This window comes from Myodes glareolus, chromosome 16 (assembly GCF_982192425.1).
Source record: "Myodes glareolus chromosome 16, mMyoGla1.1, whole genome shotgun sequence".
NCBI lineage: Eukaryota > Metazoa > Chordata > Mammalia > Rodentia > Cricetidae > Myodes > Myodes glareolus.
In genome coordinates, this window is record NC_142041.1 from 41,673,351 (window position 1) to 41,690,999 (window position 17,649).

Sequence of the window (17,649 nt, forward strand, 5' to 3'; positions counted from 1 at the left end):
ACAGAATGCCCTCTTTTGCCCATTTAGCCCCTCCTTCCTCCCAGCCTAGGCGAAGACCAGTCAGCTTTGGAACTTGCTCATTAACCTTCCGTAGACACTTCTCCCGAAAGACATCATAGAGCCTGCGGTCTTTTGTGTCGGGATTACTTATCTTGTCCCGTGTTTGAGACCTAGCCTTATTGTACCACGTCTCAGCTCATTCCTTGTAGATGGAATAATATTCCATCGAACCAATACATGACACTATACGTTCCCCAGAGGAGGACATTTTTGTTGATGTCGATGTTTTCTGGTTTAGGAGGATTAGGAAAGATGCCTCTATTATTGCTTGGGTACAAATCTTTGGATAGGAAGCTTTTCATTCCTCTGGAGTGTGTACCCAGGATTAGAACTTCTGAAACATGGTAGGTATGTTTAACTTCTTAGGTAGCCACTCAAGGCCAGCAGAGGACTGAGCAGGCAAGACACTTACCACCGAGCCTGATAACTGGGTTGCATGTCAGAACCCAGGTGGTGGAAGCAGAGAGACTAAGCATGTAAGTTTTTCTCTGGTCTCCACACAAGTCCTGTGTACATTTATAACACACTCGTGTGTGTATGTGTGTTTTGTGTGTGTATGCACTCACATGCACACATAAAGAAAATAAATAAATGTAATAAAAAACTTAGAGGTCTCCAGCTTCTCCCCATCCACCCTGTAGATCTGGTTTTGCTACTCTTTTATTGTAGTTATATTTTAAAATATTTTTATTTATTCTTTGACAAATTCATGCATAAAGACAATGTGCCTTGTTCACATCTACTCTCCCAGCCCCCCGACTCTCCTTGAACTCCCCCCAACCATTGCACCTCCCTTCCACATTCTCTTCGTTTTTAAATTACTCAATGAGCCTAATTAATGTTGTGTGAACATGGACAACCTATCAGTGACCACGCCCACTCAAGAAAGAGGACTGTCTGGATCCCAATAGCCACCAATTGCCTATAGCTTCTTAGGTAGGGCTGGAGTCTCAGGAGCCCCTCCCTACCTATGTAGGAATCATTGGCAGACTGGGTCCTCTTCTGCGGATCTTCTGCAGGTAACCACAGCTGCTGGGAAGTCATGTGACCACATCCTATCTGGAAGACAGAACCTCACAGTGCTCCTCTTCACCCTCTAGGACTACATTCTTCCTTCCTTCTCTCCCACTACGCCCCTTCTGCCTTGCTGGAACCGACATAAATGTCCCTGTTTAGGACTGGGCACTCAACACTCAATTATTCTCATCACTATGCTGGTTCTGAGTCCCTGTGTCAACTGCTGCACACTGAGAAAAGAAACTTTTCTGACTGTGGTTGAGAGTAGCATTCATCATAAATATGTAGAAGGCATGCCCGTTTAGCAAAGCAGTAGTAATAGGTTCCCCTATAGAGCCAGGACGCCCTACAGTACCAGACATGAATTCCCTCCCGTGGAGCAGGTCTCAAATCCAATCAGAAAAGCAATCGTTTACCTCTGTAACCGTTATGCCATGATCGTGCCCATGGACACTCATGCCCAACAGATCTCTGTTGGAACGCTCAGTCTGACACTGCTTTCATTGACTTCCTTCACCAGCAGCCTGAATCGCCTTATGAAAGTGAGCAGGGTTTTTGATCCTGGCCGTTCTGGCAGGTGTAAGATGGAATCTCAGAGTTGTTTTGATTTGCATTTCTCTGATGGCTAAGGATGTTGAGTGTTTCCTAAAGTGTCTTTCAGTTCTTTGAGATTCATCTGTTGAAAGTTCTCTGTTTAGGTCTGTACCCCATTTTTTTATTGGATTATTTGTTCTTTTGATGTCAAGTTTCTTGAGTTCTTTGTTTATTTTGAAGAGCAGCCCTCTGTCTAATGTGGGGTTGGTGAAGATCTTTTCCCATTCTGTAGGCTACCATTTTTGTCTTGTTGACCATGACCTTTGCTTACTGAAGCATCTCAGTTTCAAGAGGTCCAGTTTATTAATTGCTGCTCTCAGCATCTGTGCTACTGGGGTTATACAAAAACACTGAAGACAGCTTATGCTGGAGAGGTTGTGGGGTAAAAGGAATACTCCTCCATTGCTGGTGGGAGTGTAAACTGGTACAACCACTTTAGAAATCAGTATGATTATTTCTCAGAAAATTGGGAATCAATCTACCTCAAGATACAGCAATATCACTTTTGGGTATATTCCCAAAGGAATCTCATTCATACCACAAAGAAATGTGCTCAACTATGTTCATAGGAACATTATTTGTAATAGCAGAACCTGGAAACAACCTAGATGCCTCTCAACTAAAAAATGGGTAAAGAAAATGTGGCACATTCACACAATGGAGTACTATACAGCAGTAAAAAGTAATGACATCTTGAAATTTGTGGGCAAACGGATGGATCTAGAAAAAACCATATTGAGTGAGGTAACCCAAACCCAGAAAGACAAATATAATATGTATTCACTGATAAGTGGCTTTTAGACACGAATCAAAGATAAACCAGCCTACAGTCTACAAAACCAGAGAAACTAAACAACAAGGAGAACCCTAAGAGAGACATACATGGATCTACATAGGAAGGTGAAAAAGACATGATCTCTTGAGTAAATTGGGAGCATGGGGGTCACGTGAGAGAGTAGAAGGGGAGAGGGGAGGAAGGGAGCAGGATGGAGAAAAATGTATAGCTCAATAAAAAGAATAGAAAAGAAAACAAAAACAAAAACAAAACAAAAAAGTCAGCAGGAAGCAATTTTCCAGTTGCAATTATCAGTTGCAACTTGATATCTCTATTTTCTCAACCAAAGTGTGTGGTGTCTTCGGTAGCCTTGTTTTGACGGACAGCTAAGAGCATACCCATATCCTGTGATGTTTTGTGGACCCATGAGGTTTCTCTGGCCCATAATTTACCCAGAGGTATCACATACCAGTCTTGAAAATTTCATCGAATAATCCATGTTTTCTGGGGGAATCATTGTCTACACGAGGCAGGACACTTCCATTCGAATGCCCTGGTTCCCATTAGGCTTTTTCATATGGTTTTAATTTACCTAATCCACACTCCACTTCATTTTCTCTTCCGTTTACCTACTCTCGTCTACACAGAAGCTTTTTGCTCCATATTCCTCCCCTTACACTTATATCACCTGTGGTCCTGTCCCTTCCTTCCTTAAGGCTCTGTCTCCACCTTGAATCATTTGCCCAAGAGAGCTTCTTGCCCTCTATAGACACTCTAAATTAAATACGCAAATCTCGAAGTCTGAGGCTAAGGTCACACATGGGAGAGCACGTGTATGTTTGTCTCTTGGGCCCTGAGCTACCTCAGTACCATATTTTCTGGCCCCATTCATTTCCCAGAAAATTTCGTTCCAGCATCATTTCCGTTTGCTTTTCCTTCTCTTTACTGAATTCTACTTTTGAATGCTTATCTTCCAGTTATTTGTGTTCTCTTGGAACATCGTCGTTTCCTCTTTGAGCTGTTTCAATATATTCATAATCTTTTTTCAATTGTGTATTTGGAGTTTCATCTGTGTCTTTTTCATTTATGTGGATTGATAATTTTTGAGAAGACATTTTTTTTTACCTTTAGCTACCTTTTATTCATTTAGTGTATATGTGTATGTGCATGATCATGGGCCATGGTGTTTGTGTGTGTGTGTGTGTGTGTGTGTGTGTGTGTGTGTGTGTGTGTGAAGATCAGAGGACAATTTCAGAAGTTGAAAGTTTAGCGAGCAAAACACTCAGACACATACAATCAGCAGATCTTTAAGTTAGTGGGTAATGCTCTACACAGATTTATAAGCACTGTTGCTGTTGCTTGCCTCCTCCACTAAAGAAGAAAATTCAAACTGTCAAGACTACTCTAGGTCTTGGGAGGATGGTTCACCTTGAAAGAACTTAACATATAAGGGACCACGGTTTCTGCTCCACAGCAAAATGAGAAAAAAACTGGTATTTTTTTGTTCAAAAACTGAGAATCTTACCAAGAAATTGATTTTCTTCCCAGGGAAATCAAGCAATCTTCCTGTATGTACTTCATATTAAATACATTAGGACACCACACGCACACACGCATGCACACACGCACACACTTGCACACACATGCACACACTCACACAGACACACGACGCACACACATACACACACATGCACACATGCATACACACATGCATGCATGCACACACACTTGCACACACATGCACACTCACACAGACACAATGCACACACATACACACACGCATACACACACATACACGCACGCACACACACATACATACACGCGTTCACACACATGCACACACGCACGCACACACATACACACATGCGTGCACACACATACACACAAGCACCCACACACACATACACACACACGCGCGCGTGCGCACACCCAGTCCCCCCCCTCTCTGGCTGGCACTTCTATGGGAAAGGTCTGTGGGTGACATCTCTGCAGCCATTCGTCACTGCATCTCACCATCACTCCAGCGAAAAGATACACTTGCCTGACAAGGGAGCAGAATACTGACTCCACCCACGCAGCTTGTGGGCTTGTTTCCCTACACGAGGCTACTGAGAGGCATTGTGAAGTAGAATTGCTTTGGCAGAGCCCAGGACTACAAACATTTACGGAATTACTAGGCACAAATTACTTGGCACTGCAAATTGGAACAATCAGCGAACCTTGTGACGAAAGGATGCTGGACATGAAGCAACTTGAGAACGGAGGAAACCGGCCCTGCTCCGCTGGGTAATTAAGTGCCCATAATACATTCAGTTTGCGTTAGCCAAACTGTGTATCTATGTGTACAATTGGAGAGCTAGGGTTGGGCTCATTAGCACAGCTGAGATCCTCAGCAACCGTGAGTTGAAGGAACAAGCCATGCGTCAGAAGGCAGCCTGCTACATCCCAGACTGGACGGCAAGTCACATCATAAACCAGTCACATCCCAGATAGGTTTTACAATGGCCATAGGTTTTTGTAGAAACTAACGACAGAAAGGGGACTTCTGAAATAATGCCATTTAGTAAAGTGACCTTCTCTCCCCACCCCCAACTGGCTCTGCTAGAACTCATTCTGTAGGCCAGGCTGGTGTCAAACACAGAGACCCACCTGCCTCTGCCTCCCAAGGGCTGGATTAAAGATGTGCGCCACCACCGCCTGACCACTTTCTCTCTCCCTATTTTGATAAATTCAAATTGTGGACATTCCGTTTGTTTACTCAGATGAGAAATTAGACTTGTTGGTTGTGTGCTTTAAAATTGTGACGTAATCACAATCTCTGTCCCTCTAACAAAAATATCAAGTGCCCTTCTAATAGAGTTACATTTCCAAACAATTATGCCTTGATGTAGACTTGCCTCTCTCTATGTGATCAAGAGCATGGACTCTGTATGCCCCTCGCTGACACCTACCAGCCCGTGGCATAAGTACTTCAGAGGGTGGAAGGTCGTGGAGGTTACCTGCTCTCACCTTCTCTGCCAGGCAGGCAGAACCCCAGCTCCTGGCTCACTTCAGTCACTGCAGGTCATTCAGTCACTGTGCAAGCAGAAGCTGGCATTTAAGAGCCGAGGGTGGCTGTCTGGTCTGGTCTAGCATGTAAGTTCTCTCCCATCCCCTGGCCTTCTCTCCCCTGCCCTCCCCTGCCCTCCTCTCCCCTCCCCTCTTCATCCAAGGCTGCATGATCCTTCCTTGCCTTTCTTCTGCTCCTACTTTCTTAACTATTGAGAGTCATCTTTCCTGTAACACAGATACCCACTTTCGTTTATCCTTCAAGTAAATGTCACTGGTCCTGCTGATTATTGGCATTTATATTTATGAAGTTGATTCTTCTTCACCTTTGTCTCTTGTTTTCTTATGACGCTGGGGTCGAACCCAGGGCCTTCCAAGTCAGCTATGTATGTCCTCCTTCCTTCTCCTTCGATTTTGTGTGTCTTCCATATTGAGAGTCTTATGTTTTAGAAATTTTAAATTTTATAATAATTTTAGAGTTACCGATCATCTGAAAGAATAGTAAAAATAGTTGTCATAGATTCTTTATTCAGATTCTCTGATGGTCATTGTCTCCCCACATTTACTCTATCATTTCCTGTTTGGTGTGTGTGTGTGTGTGTGAGTGCGTGTGCGTGGTGTGTACGTTTGTCTAAGCTGTTTCTGAGTAATGTGCAGCATGGTTCTCCTTTGCCCTAACATATTTCAGGGTGTAATCTCACTCTCAAAGAATTGCTCTTCAGTGCTGAAGAGAGAAAGCACAGATAAGGAGAAAGAGAAGGTAATTAAATTCCATCTGGGATCTCACCACCCAGAAACACGCATGCTGCTCCATAGTCTTCCAGCTCTGCTCTATGCATATAATCCATTCCTTAAAACTCAAATGTGGCTGCTTTGCATGCAGTTCCGAGCCATGCTGTGAGAGGCAGACTAGATGGTGGGAGACTAGATGGTGGGGTACAGATTGCCTGGGTACAGGTCTGGGTGGACTGCGTTTTTCTCCTGCAAGCAAGGTAGATGGGCACGGCAAAGTTTCGTTCTTTCCTAGTTCTTGAGCTGGGAGTCTGGAGTCTGATACCACAGTGCCAGCAGCTGTAGCTTCTGATGACCCTCCACGGGACTCTGCCCCTGCTCCTCTCCGGCCTTCCAGGGATGACCAGGAACCTTTGCATTCTGCGGTTTTCGAATGCTGACTCCAATATCCACCTCCATCTTCACCACCGTACTGAGCCCCAAATCACAGCATTGATTCACAGGGTTCGTTCTACATCGAGGACGGCAGCATCTCAAGACCTTCAAGCGATCACGTTTACAGAGACTTTCCTTCCAGAGAAGGCTGTGTCCTGAAGTTCAGGGTGGGCGTGAATCTTGGGGGAGGAGTCGCTGTTCACCCTACTGTAGTGTTCATGGGAGGGTCTTTCCTTCTCTAGGTCCGCTATGCTCCCTGAGTTTAGCTCCCTAGCCTTCAAGGATGAAATGTACCAATAGTGCACAGAAAAGAGGGTATTTAATAATTCTGGCTATTGATTGTAGCAAACATATGGTTATAGACCAAAATCCTATTGTCTAGTTAGAGTTTTCTATCTTGCAAGATATGCAAGATGCAAAAATGCAAGTTTTCTATCTTGCATTAATGTGTGTGTGTGTATAATAAATATTTTTGACAATTTCTGAAAACTGTATGTGATTATTCCTTAGTATAAATGGCTGTGTGATTTCCAAAATTCTAAGAGTTTTGATTTGACAACTTTCTTGAACTAAATACTTCCTGTCTGACTCTTCGTACTCAATCTGTGAGTTCTCCCTTGGCATGGCAGTCTGCAGACTATTGGAGTTTACCTGTTGTGTTCTTCCCGTGTACTGGAAGCTTGGTCTCCAGTGTAATGGTGGGCGCTGTGAGGACCTTTTAGTAGCGGGGTCCTAGTGGAAAAATCCTAAGATCCCTGATGCGTGCCCTCAGACCAGGTTAAAGCAGGTCACCAGCAAACTTTAGAGGGTTGTTATCTAGGGCTAGGATGTTGCTCAGTGGTAGAGCCCATGCTTAGCATATATCTAGGCTTTGGTGTAACTGCAAGGACCACAAGAATAACAAAAGTTAGGCAACGTTGGGAGTGTTGAATTTAAAAATGAGAACCTGGCCACATCCAGCACTTTAGCTTCTGGGTTTGAGATGTGTTCTGTGGTGGGGGCTGAAAGAGGTGCTCATCTGAGTCCGCACCGTGCAGCTTGGATTTCAGCATCCAGTGTGACAACACACAGAGCCTCCACTTTATAGGTCTTGTGCATTTGGCCTGTGTGCTTCCAAAGTGAGCACATCTTGGGCATTTGGTTATGGTGCAAAAAGTTGACCAACACAGGACCCATCGTGTATTCCATTCCAAGCCTTGGAAAGCCATTCTGCTACAGGACTGAAGTTGCTACCACTGCCTTCATAGCCTTGCTCCTGATGGTTACCCACATAAGAGAAGTGATCCACCCGGGGTGACACAGGAGTCAGGTCAGTGGGCGAGGAGGAGGTGCTCAGTTTGAAGCAAATCCCTGCTTTTATAAAGCAGTGGGGACAGTTGGGTCAACAGTAACTACAACCGTGACAATACGACACTGCTTAGCCATTCAAATGGGCCTGTCTAGAGCCCTCTGCGCTTAGTGAAGACTTGAAAGCTATCTTTTAAAGGGATGCCAGGCTTAGGGCTCAGATGATTCCAAAGACACGCTTGCAGGGCTTTCAAGAGAACTAACTACCCCTCTCCCAAGTGCAGATCTGATGGGAGATAAATGGAGACAGCAAAGCGAGGTGTGATGGCCCACAGCTGGCCCACAGCTGGAATTCTCGCTCCAGAGGCAGAGGCAGGAGGATCACTGTCACTTTGGACCATCCCAGTCTATATAGTGGTTCCAGGATAGCCAGAGCTGTATAGTGAGACATAAAAGCCACACTGTGTTCCCTGTCACGACACGAAGATGGTGATTTCCAGTGTTAACACGATCCTCCGCATGTCGCTGGGTTACAGCACACAGACTCATACAAAGGCACCACCAGACCAGGCCAAGCACCCTGACAAACTCCCAGGCTTATCAGGCGGGTGGCAGCCCAGAGTCCTAGAGCAAACCTGAATCCTGCTAGTTCAGCTGCTTCTGACCACACTGGAGAATATCCCCAATGGAGGTGACCACGGTGGTATTTTAAGACATCCTGATGGTGGGAGAGGGGAGAAGCAACCAAGCTAGCCCCACAGTCGCACACCCGCCCATCCTGGGTTCCACCTCCCACACAAACTGGTTTTCTTTCATTCTTGTTTGAAATGGTTCAAAAGAGTCACGAATTTGGAGGTGAGTATCTGTCCTTCCAGAACTCGCTGCCAACAGGTTAGAGACCCCTTGTTTGTGCATGAGCATCCAGAACCTGGGCTTCTGTGCTCTGGTCCAGGATGACTCCGATGAGTCAGAGAGCATCACGTGGCTTAGGTCCCTCTCCAAGCGGTTTCAAGGGCTGGAAATTAATGGATCTTCTACAGCTGCCTCCTGTCTGCCTCAGCCTGGCCTAGGACGCCTGGCGTTTTCTCCTCTTCTACTTCTCTCTCCTTTACCCTCCTCTCATTGTCCTCCTTTCTCCCCTCCCATCCCCTGTTTGCATTTAGAAACCCTTTGTCTACTTTGTCCATAAGATGAGGGTTAACCTGGAGGAGAATATTACTGGAAGACTGGGAGGAGAGAGGCCAGAGTCTGTTTTGAAGTGAATGAGCCTGTTCTAAACCCATGCGGGCTTAAATGAAAACAAGTGTGTGCACTGGGCGCCTAGCTTTTCCAGAGCGCAGACTCACCCATGTTCAGTACGCTCAGCCCGCTGCCCTTTAGCTAAGCATCTGTAAAGACAAAGTCTTCAGACTGCGTTAGAACCCACCATGCTCAAGAGCTCAGAACTGAAGCAGCCACAGAGGGAGATCAGGAGGGGTTTAAGATGCTAGGCAACACGCCATGTCTACAAAAAGGTTATTTGAAAAGGCAAAGTGTGTCTGAGATTTGCAAAACTCCCTTTAAAGGCAACAGGCTCTGGCAAACTCCCCAGCCCTTGAAGGGCACCAGGACATCCCCGACAGGGATGTCTTCTGTTCCGGGCTATTGAGTATGTGGGTTCTAGTGCAATCGAAGACTTTGCCTTTCCAGATCCTCATGCTTGACTAACCAGCAACATCCTGAGCACTGAGTCTGTGCTCTGCCCTTTCGGTGGAGGATAGTGGGAAAACTAGGCGCCAAATTCACACACTTGCTTTCCTTTCGTTCCACAAGGGCTTAGAACAGGTCCGTTCACTCTAAATATTTCTAGAAGGCTTTCAAAACCTGAATCTTTTAATAATGACACATTTCTGCTGTTGACAGCTGAGTATACACACATATACCTTAAGGTCTGCACACACGTGCATGAACATACACACATACACTCTGATGCACACCCATACACTCACCTTTACACATGTGCACACACATCCCTCCACATGCATTCACACGCAAACAGCTTAAACTGTACACACACACACACACACACACACACACACACACACACACACACACACGGTCCCACAATTTGTAGTCTCAAAAAGTCAGTGGCCATGAGCTATGATGACCACTAGATGGCGCTCGACAAACCTCTCACAAGGAGGCTGACCTGAAGACCCTTCAAAGACAAGCCAGGGGTAAGAGTTCCTATTTTTTTTTTTTTTAATCTTTAAAAGTAGAAAAGGGGGAAAAAGCCAGAAAAGGTAGAAAGGAAAGGAAAAAGAAAAGAAAAAAGACAAGAGAAGAGGGCTGGGAATGTAGCTCGTTAGGTGCAGGACTTGCCCTGGTTTGATACCCAGGCCCATATAAACCAGGTGGTAACTGCAAACCCAGCACTAAGGAGGAAGAAGCAAGAGGATCAGTTGCTGGGAAGGGACTAGAAAGGAGGGGACGATCACCCACACTTGCCGAGCTCATGCTTTTCCAGGGAATTACATTAGCCATAAATAAGCTTTCAAGTGCCCCAGAGAAGTATTTAACGCGGGAAAGACAGACTCTTTAAGGAAAGGGTGTTCCTCTAAACACCACACTTCTCTCTTCTCATTGTGGTACAGACAATGTGATACACAAAACAAGCTGTGACCGCATCCTTGGGAACCAAACCTAGAGGAAGACTTGTGATTCTGAGGTTTGTTTCCAGGAGAGGGATTAGCATTTGCAGGCTTGTGCTGTCTGAGCTCCTAGACGATTCTAAGACCGAACCAAGCACAGGGCTCAATCCAGAGGCACCAAGACAAGGAGGGTCACTCCCTGATGAGAACCAGAGTTGGCAGAACTGAGTGCAGAGATTTTTTTCATGCCCTTTCTTCAGTCTCTATTTGGAATGTGTGTGCGCGCACGCGTGCACACACACACATACTCCTTTGCCTGGGATAAGAGCCAATCATTACTGAATCCCCTGGCTTCCAGGATGTGCCCATCTGGTCAAACTTCTCCTGAACCAGGGCACTGGAGATTCTAGAAGGCCCCATTGTGATGGCTATGGTTAGGCTTGCCTGCATTTGAACTTCACCAGAGTATTCTAAGCTAGAAATTACAGATAGGCACAATGGGCAGAACTCCGTTACAGGGTGTTTAAAATATGTATACACTGAGACACACAGCAGTTTCCATTCAGGCAGACCTGGTTTCAAATTCTACTTGGAACAACCTTTTGTCGCTATTAAGCTAATGAGGCATCACCACAAGTTCAGTACTGCCCCTTACTGTTCATCTAGTACGTACTAACCAGTACTGTGAGACCTCTGACCAGGGTATACCTCCCCAGAGCAGGCAGGCTCAGTTGTCCTACAGAGATGCTCCTCTCTAGAATGAGAACTCTGAAGGTCTTGTTGGGGGACATTTTTCTCCTAGAGAGAGAAGGCGCACAGATGAGGAAGGTGGGGGATCCTTTTCCTCCAGAGGATTCTAGTTTGGTTCCCAGCACCCATGCTTTGCCGCTCAAAACCTCCTGTCACTCCAGTTCTAGGAGAACTAACATCCTGTTTTGTTTTTTCTTTTAACATCTGTGAACACCCACGCCCATGTGACATAGAAACACATACATTCCCTGCTTCTAAATCTCGAATTTTCTTTGAACAACTGGTTACAACGGGTTAGTGGCTAGGATGCTGGTGACCTGGATGGAGCTTGTATTGTAGATGGAGCTGCCTTTCCAGAGGGCCAGGAGGGAAGCTTTTCTCCCAAGTCACTATATTCCATTTCCCACGGTGTTGTCTCCCCAGCAAAACCATGAAGCCTCTGGAGAGGCTGGAAGTGCAGAGGAAACTCCAGGAGGCCAAAAAAAAAAAAAAAATAGACTCGGACACCAGTAATCTGAAGTTATGGAAGACAAAAAAAAAAAAAAAGAAAAAAAAGAAAGAAACAAGAAACAAAGCCAGCCTCTTTAGCAAAGCAGGCTGTCACCACCCTGTCAGCAAAAGCCCTTTGGAAGTCTATGCTTGTACCGCCATCTAGTGGCCAGAGAAGGCAAGGCTGGAGCCGGTAGCGTCCCGGCGATACGCATGTTATCGGAAGCTTTGAATGATTGTTGTCTGTTTTTGTCTCGCAACGTCTCCAAATAACTGACAAGTTTCAGAGAGAGAGAGAGTCAGTGGTAGAGTCACGCATCTGGCGGCTTGGTTGGTCCCTAGCGGGCAGGGTGTCTTTGGGGAAGTGGCCAAAGCCTGTTTTCTCGTAGAGCAAGCCAAAGTTAATGATCTCTTCAGAAACAATGGCGAGTGGTGGGCAGCTCAGCAGCGTAGGTGAAGGCCCTCGTTATCCCCCATGTAACGTCAACCCTGTGTTCTCTAACTTCTAAATAAATGTTCCTTGCTTCCCTGTTAGTTTTCACTATTACATTGTAAAATCCTTCGTTTTCTTTCAGAATTTCAGGGAAATATTTCGAAATGGTGGAGAGTCTGGAATTTGGATGTGGGCTTGTTCCCTTGAATCACCGGCCCTGAGACTATAAACCAGTGTGTTACCACTGCCTTCTCCCTCACGTGGCCACAACCACACCAGAATCAGGCTCCACGAAGGCCCATGCTTCAGAGACAGAATTTGGGAGCTGAACCAGAATGACAGGTTGAAAATCCTTCCCCATGTTAACAGTCTATAACCTTTTAGGGCAATTTAAAGTGCTTAAAATACTAAGCATTGTATTTACTGATTAAAAAAACAAAAACAAAAATCTAAGGCTGAGGCCAGATAAATGACTCCCTGAGTAAGGTGCTGTCCCGCAAGCCTAGTGACCTGAGCTTGGTCCTGGAAGGAGAGAAGATTCACAAACCTGTCCTCCTTCATAATTAGCTCCCCTCGAACAAACACAACTATTTGGGGGGGGGGGGTTGGTTTTTTTGAGACAGGGTTTCTCTGTAGCTTTGGAGTCTGTCCTGAAACTAGCTCTTGTAGATCAGGCTGGTCTCAAACTCACAGAGATCCACCTACCTCTGCCTTCCGAGTGTTGGGATTAAAGGCGTGCACCACCACCGCCCAGCTAACACACAACTATTTTTAAAAGCCAATTGTAGCTGTATCTCATTGCAGTCCCATTGCGAAGGAGACAGACGTGTGAGGCGCCTCAGGACTTGCTGGCCAGTCAGCCTGAGTTGATGAATTCCAGGTTTCTTCAGGAGACCTTGTCTCAAAAAGCTAGGCGGAACTGGGGAGGTGGCTCAGTGGATAAAGTCCTGGCTGCTGCTCAAGAATGAGGGCCTGCGCTCGGACCCTCAGGACCCACAGAAAAGTCAGCCCTCAGAGCTGCCTGTCAGCCTAGCTGAAATGTCAAGGTCGGAGTTCATGAAGAGCTTTGGCGGAGAGCAGTGGAGGACGGCCCCTGACATTGGCCCTTGGGCTCCACACGGGGAGAGGCAGGAGAACACATCTACTCTCACACACACTAAGACAAAGTAAAAACCGAAGTCGACAGTCTCTGAGGAATGGCACCTGAGGCTGATCTCTGGCCTCGTGAAGGAACAAAAGCGCGTGCGTGTACACAGGCCACGCCCCAAGTGAGGATTTGGATTGAGTTTGGTCTCCTGGAACCTGGGATCTTTCCTATGGCTGTGTATGAGAATCATCACAGTGGAGAGATGCACCAGCTTGCTTTCTATAGCTGTGATAAACGCTATGACTTAAAGTAACTTGGGAGGAAAATTTCCGGATCACAGTCCCTCCCTGAGGGAAGTCGGGGCAGGACTCAGGTGGGGTGGAAACGCAGGCACTGCAGAGTTTGAAAGGCAAGGAAGAGCTTGCTGCTTCACCCAGTGTCTGAGGCAGAACTCCAAACCAAGCCCTGCCCCCCGAGCTTGAAACTTTCACCCCCTGCACTGCGCTGGAAGACACGCTATTTCAAACGCCCCCGTGGAATGCTAGTGAACAGTGCCACACTTTACCAGCTGGAACCCACGGAACCAGGTCACACAGTGTGGAGAGCCAGAAGAATGAGTATCAGAGGGCAGGGCCCACCATTATCCAGCATATGGACCAGGTGAGCCCAGGAGGGTTGTGTGTTTCACCCTCGCTTCCATGGTCCCAGTCTGGACCAGATGGAGTTGAAACTCTACTTTACCAGCGGAAATGAGCGGAGAAGCACTGCTGGGCATCAAGAAATGGACCAGCACGTCTACTAGAAACCCTTCAGTAGGAGGTCTGTCTCTATTACTGAAGATGTCAAACTTGTTTTAGTTGCTGCGTTAGTTAGGGAGGGTTTTTTCTTCTTTTTGTCAACTTGACATAAGCTAAAGTCATCTGGAAAGAGTGAACCACAATTGAGAAATACCGCCACCAGATTGGACTGTAGGCAAGGCTGTGGGGCGTTTTTTGTTTTTTGTTTTTTTTGACAGATGATTGATGTGGGAGTGCCCAGGTCACTGTGGGTGGAGTGATCTCTGGGCAGATGATCCAAAGCAGGCTGAACAAGCCCGTGGAGTAAACCAGCAAGCATGCTTCCCCATGGGTTCTGCTTTGGTTCCTGCCTTAGTTCTGTCATGACTTTCTTCAATGGAGGACTGTGACATACAAACTAAAATGAACGCCTCCTCCTCCTCCTCCTCCTCCTCCTCTTCCTCCTCTTTTCAAGTTGCTTTTGGTCATGATATTTTCTCACAGCAACCGAAGCCTAATCAGGACAGTTCCCTCGATATTAGAGCTGGTAGTGACCTTCAAATTAATGTGCAACATGGGTTAAAACTTTCTTCTTGTGAGCTAGAGAGATGGCTCAATGGTTAAGGGTGCTGACTTCTTCCAGAGGCCCTGAGTTTAATTCCTGGCAACTCTATGGGGGCTCACAATCATCTAAAATGAGATCTGGTGCCCTCTTCTGGCCTACAGGCAGACACGCAAGCAGACTACTATATACATAATAGATAGATAGATAGATAGATAGATAGATAGATAGATAGATAGATAGATAGATAAAGTCTTTAAAAAATTCATTTGTTTCGGTTGGCTGTTGGGCTGTAGATGGAGAAGTAGCCAAGGGACCCTGGTGTAACCACTGGTGTCTTTGATCCCCGGTGTCCTACTTAAAATCAGTATCCCATTAACAGAGTTTTGTCAGAAGAATGTGCCCTGCCTCAGGTCTGTGGTGTTTAAATACTTGATGGATCCACCTAATATCCCTGTTTGAAGATGGTATAGTCGCAGCCTCTGTGGCTTTGCGAGCCAGCAAAGAATAGTTAAATGGTTCAATTAGCTCCTTGAGGAGAGACGTGGTGCTTGAGATATGCCAAATAAGCAGCGTGTAGCCTCTGTGGGAGAAAAGGGTTAGCGACTTCTTGTGAAGACACAGCTTCCTGCGGAGCCAGATGTAGTCTGCATTTTCTTATTGCTTCTTCCCAATAGCAGTGCTCAGGGGGGATAAACTTTACTTAACCTAATTAATTTTAATCACAGCTTTCAAATCTCACACTGTGAAAAGAATTACAAATTGGAATACATTAATAGAAGCCATAGTTTATGCTGCAAGCTAATCATGAAATGTGCATTTACATTTTCTGCATGAGTTTGCAATTATCATTAAAATAAAAATCTGCTCTGTCCTTTTAAATTACAAAAATGTGAACGGCAGATTGAGCAGGCCCATTCTCTCTCTCTCTCTCTCTCTCTCTCTCTCTCTCTCTCTCTCTGCGTGTGTGTGTGTGTGTGTGTGTGTGTGTGTGTGTGTGTGCTAAATTGCTAGAAGGATGTCTAAATTTCCAAGAAATGGATGGCTGCCTCCATTTGAGTTACTGTGGGAAATGATTGACAGTCTTCTGCTCCAGGGATGTCTGTTTTTAAATAAATTTTGAAAACTGATGCTGCAAAAGTCTCATCTGCTTTAACACGTACTCCTCTGAGTTTAGTCCAGAGATACGTATTCTCTGTGTGTGTCTCTCTCTGTGTCTCCGTCTCTCTCTCTTTCCCTGTAATACCATATATGTGCAATTTTGCTTTTGGGTTCTATGTAGTTTTCTGCATTATCAATATCAGAAAATTCTAGATGTTTCCTCATACATCTACATACAAGTAGAGGCAGTTTAAAAGAAACACATGGGAGATAGGCTAACAAAAACTTAATTAAAAACTTAGTTTCTTGGCTGGAGATAGAGCGTAACTGGTAGACGCTTGTCTGACAAGCACAGTGCCTTGGGCTCAGGCCCCAGCACCACAGAACACTGCTTGTGGTCACACCTACGTGGAATCCCAGCACTGGGGAGGTTCAGAAGTGCAAGGTCATCCTCAGCTCTATAGTGAGTTCAAGGCCAGCCTGGGCTATGTTAGACCCTGTCTCAAAAAACAATTCAAGAGGAGGGGTTCGCTTCTCCGGGTAGGAGGTTTCTTCCGGGGATCAGTCTCAGGCCGTACGTGGAAGGAGGAAGGCTGTTGTTAGTTTTTGCACACATCTGTAGATCTTAAACGTTAGTGCTTGCACACACTGCCAGTGTTCACACTCAGACCACAGGAAGGCTTTGCTGATTTCCCGTGAATCTGAGGCCTTCATCTTTGACATGGCTGTGCCCATGCTAGACAATACACATCCATTCAGGGTTTCCTCAGTGTCTTGCAGAGAGTGTTACTGAAGGCAGTGGGGTTTTCAGCTAGTCTTGAGTTCTTACCTGGTTGCTTTTTGGTCAACCTTACACAAGCTAGGATCCTCTGAGAAGAGAAACCTGTAGGCATGACTGTGGAGCATTTTCCTGATTGCTGATTGATGTGGGTGGGCCCTGCCCATTGTGGATGGTGCCCCTCCTGAGAAGGTGGTTCTGATTATATAAGAAAGCAGAACAAGCCAACCGTGGCGAGCAAGGCAGATAGCAGTATTTCTCCATGGCTTCCGCTTAGTTCCTGCCTTGATTTCCTACCCCAGCTTCCTTCATCGATGAGCTGTGGTGTGGAAGTAGAAGAGAAATGAAGCCGTTTCTCCTCGAGTGACTTTTGGTTGCAGTGTTTTATCACGGCAGCAGAAACCCTAAGACAGGTCTCTCTGGAGAGAGCCTTCTGGCTGGGAGAAGCACACTTTGTGAACATGCTGGAAGAGAAGGGAACTATTTCTTCTCAGGTAAAGATCCCATTTCTGAAAACATTTCTCTCCAAGATACCTTGAAGGTGCCCGCCACACAGTTCACTTACCTCTGTGCATGCCAACTGTTGAGAAGATTCTGTGCCTCTGGTGATCCGACACAGAGGCAGATCCCCACCTGACCCGGGAGGGTCCGGCCATTTGTACAAGGGGAGTCCAACTTCAGGTACCCCAGTTTCCTTCAGACACTACTATCTGGAACTAGCACTTCCTGCCTGAGATCACTGTCTTCTGGTGTGGAGGCTCATCAGTTCTTAGAGGGGCTAGCTGACAATGGCGCACACCGAAGGATAAGAGTCTCAGAGCCCGCAGAGATGGGGGTGAAGTGTGGCTCCACCCTGTGCCTTCTGGGAGATCAGGTGGCTGTGGAAAGGCTCTGCACTTTTAAGCTCCTCCCCTGCTAGCGAGGACTAAAGTTTGTTGTGACTTTAGTCGTGATGTATGATACTACGAAGGGTTTTAATGTTGGCTTGCCACAGCTAGGATCACCGAAGTAAGAAACCCTGACGGAAGAGCTGTTCCGATTGATTGCCTTGATTGATGCGGAAGACCCACTCCAGTTGAGGGCAGTGCTCTCCAG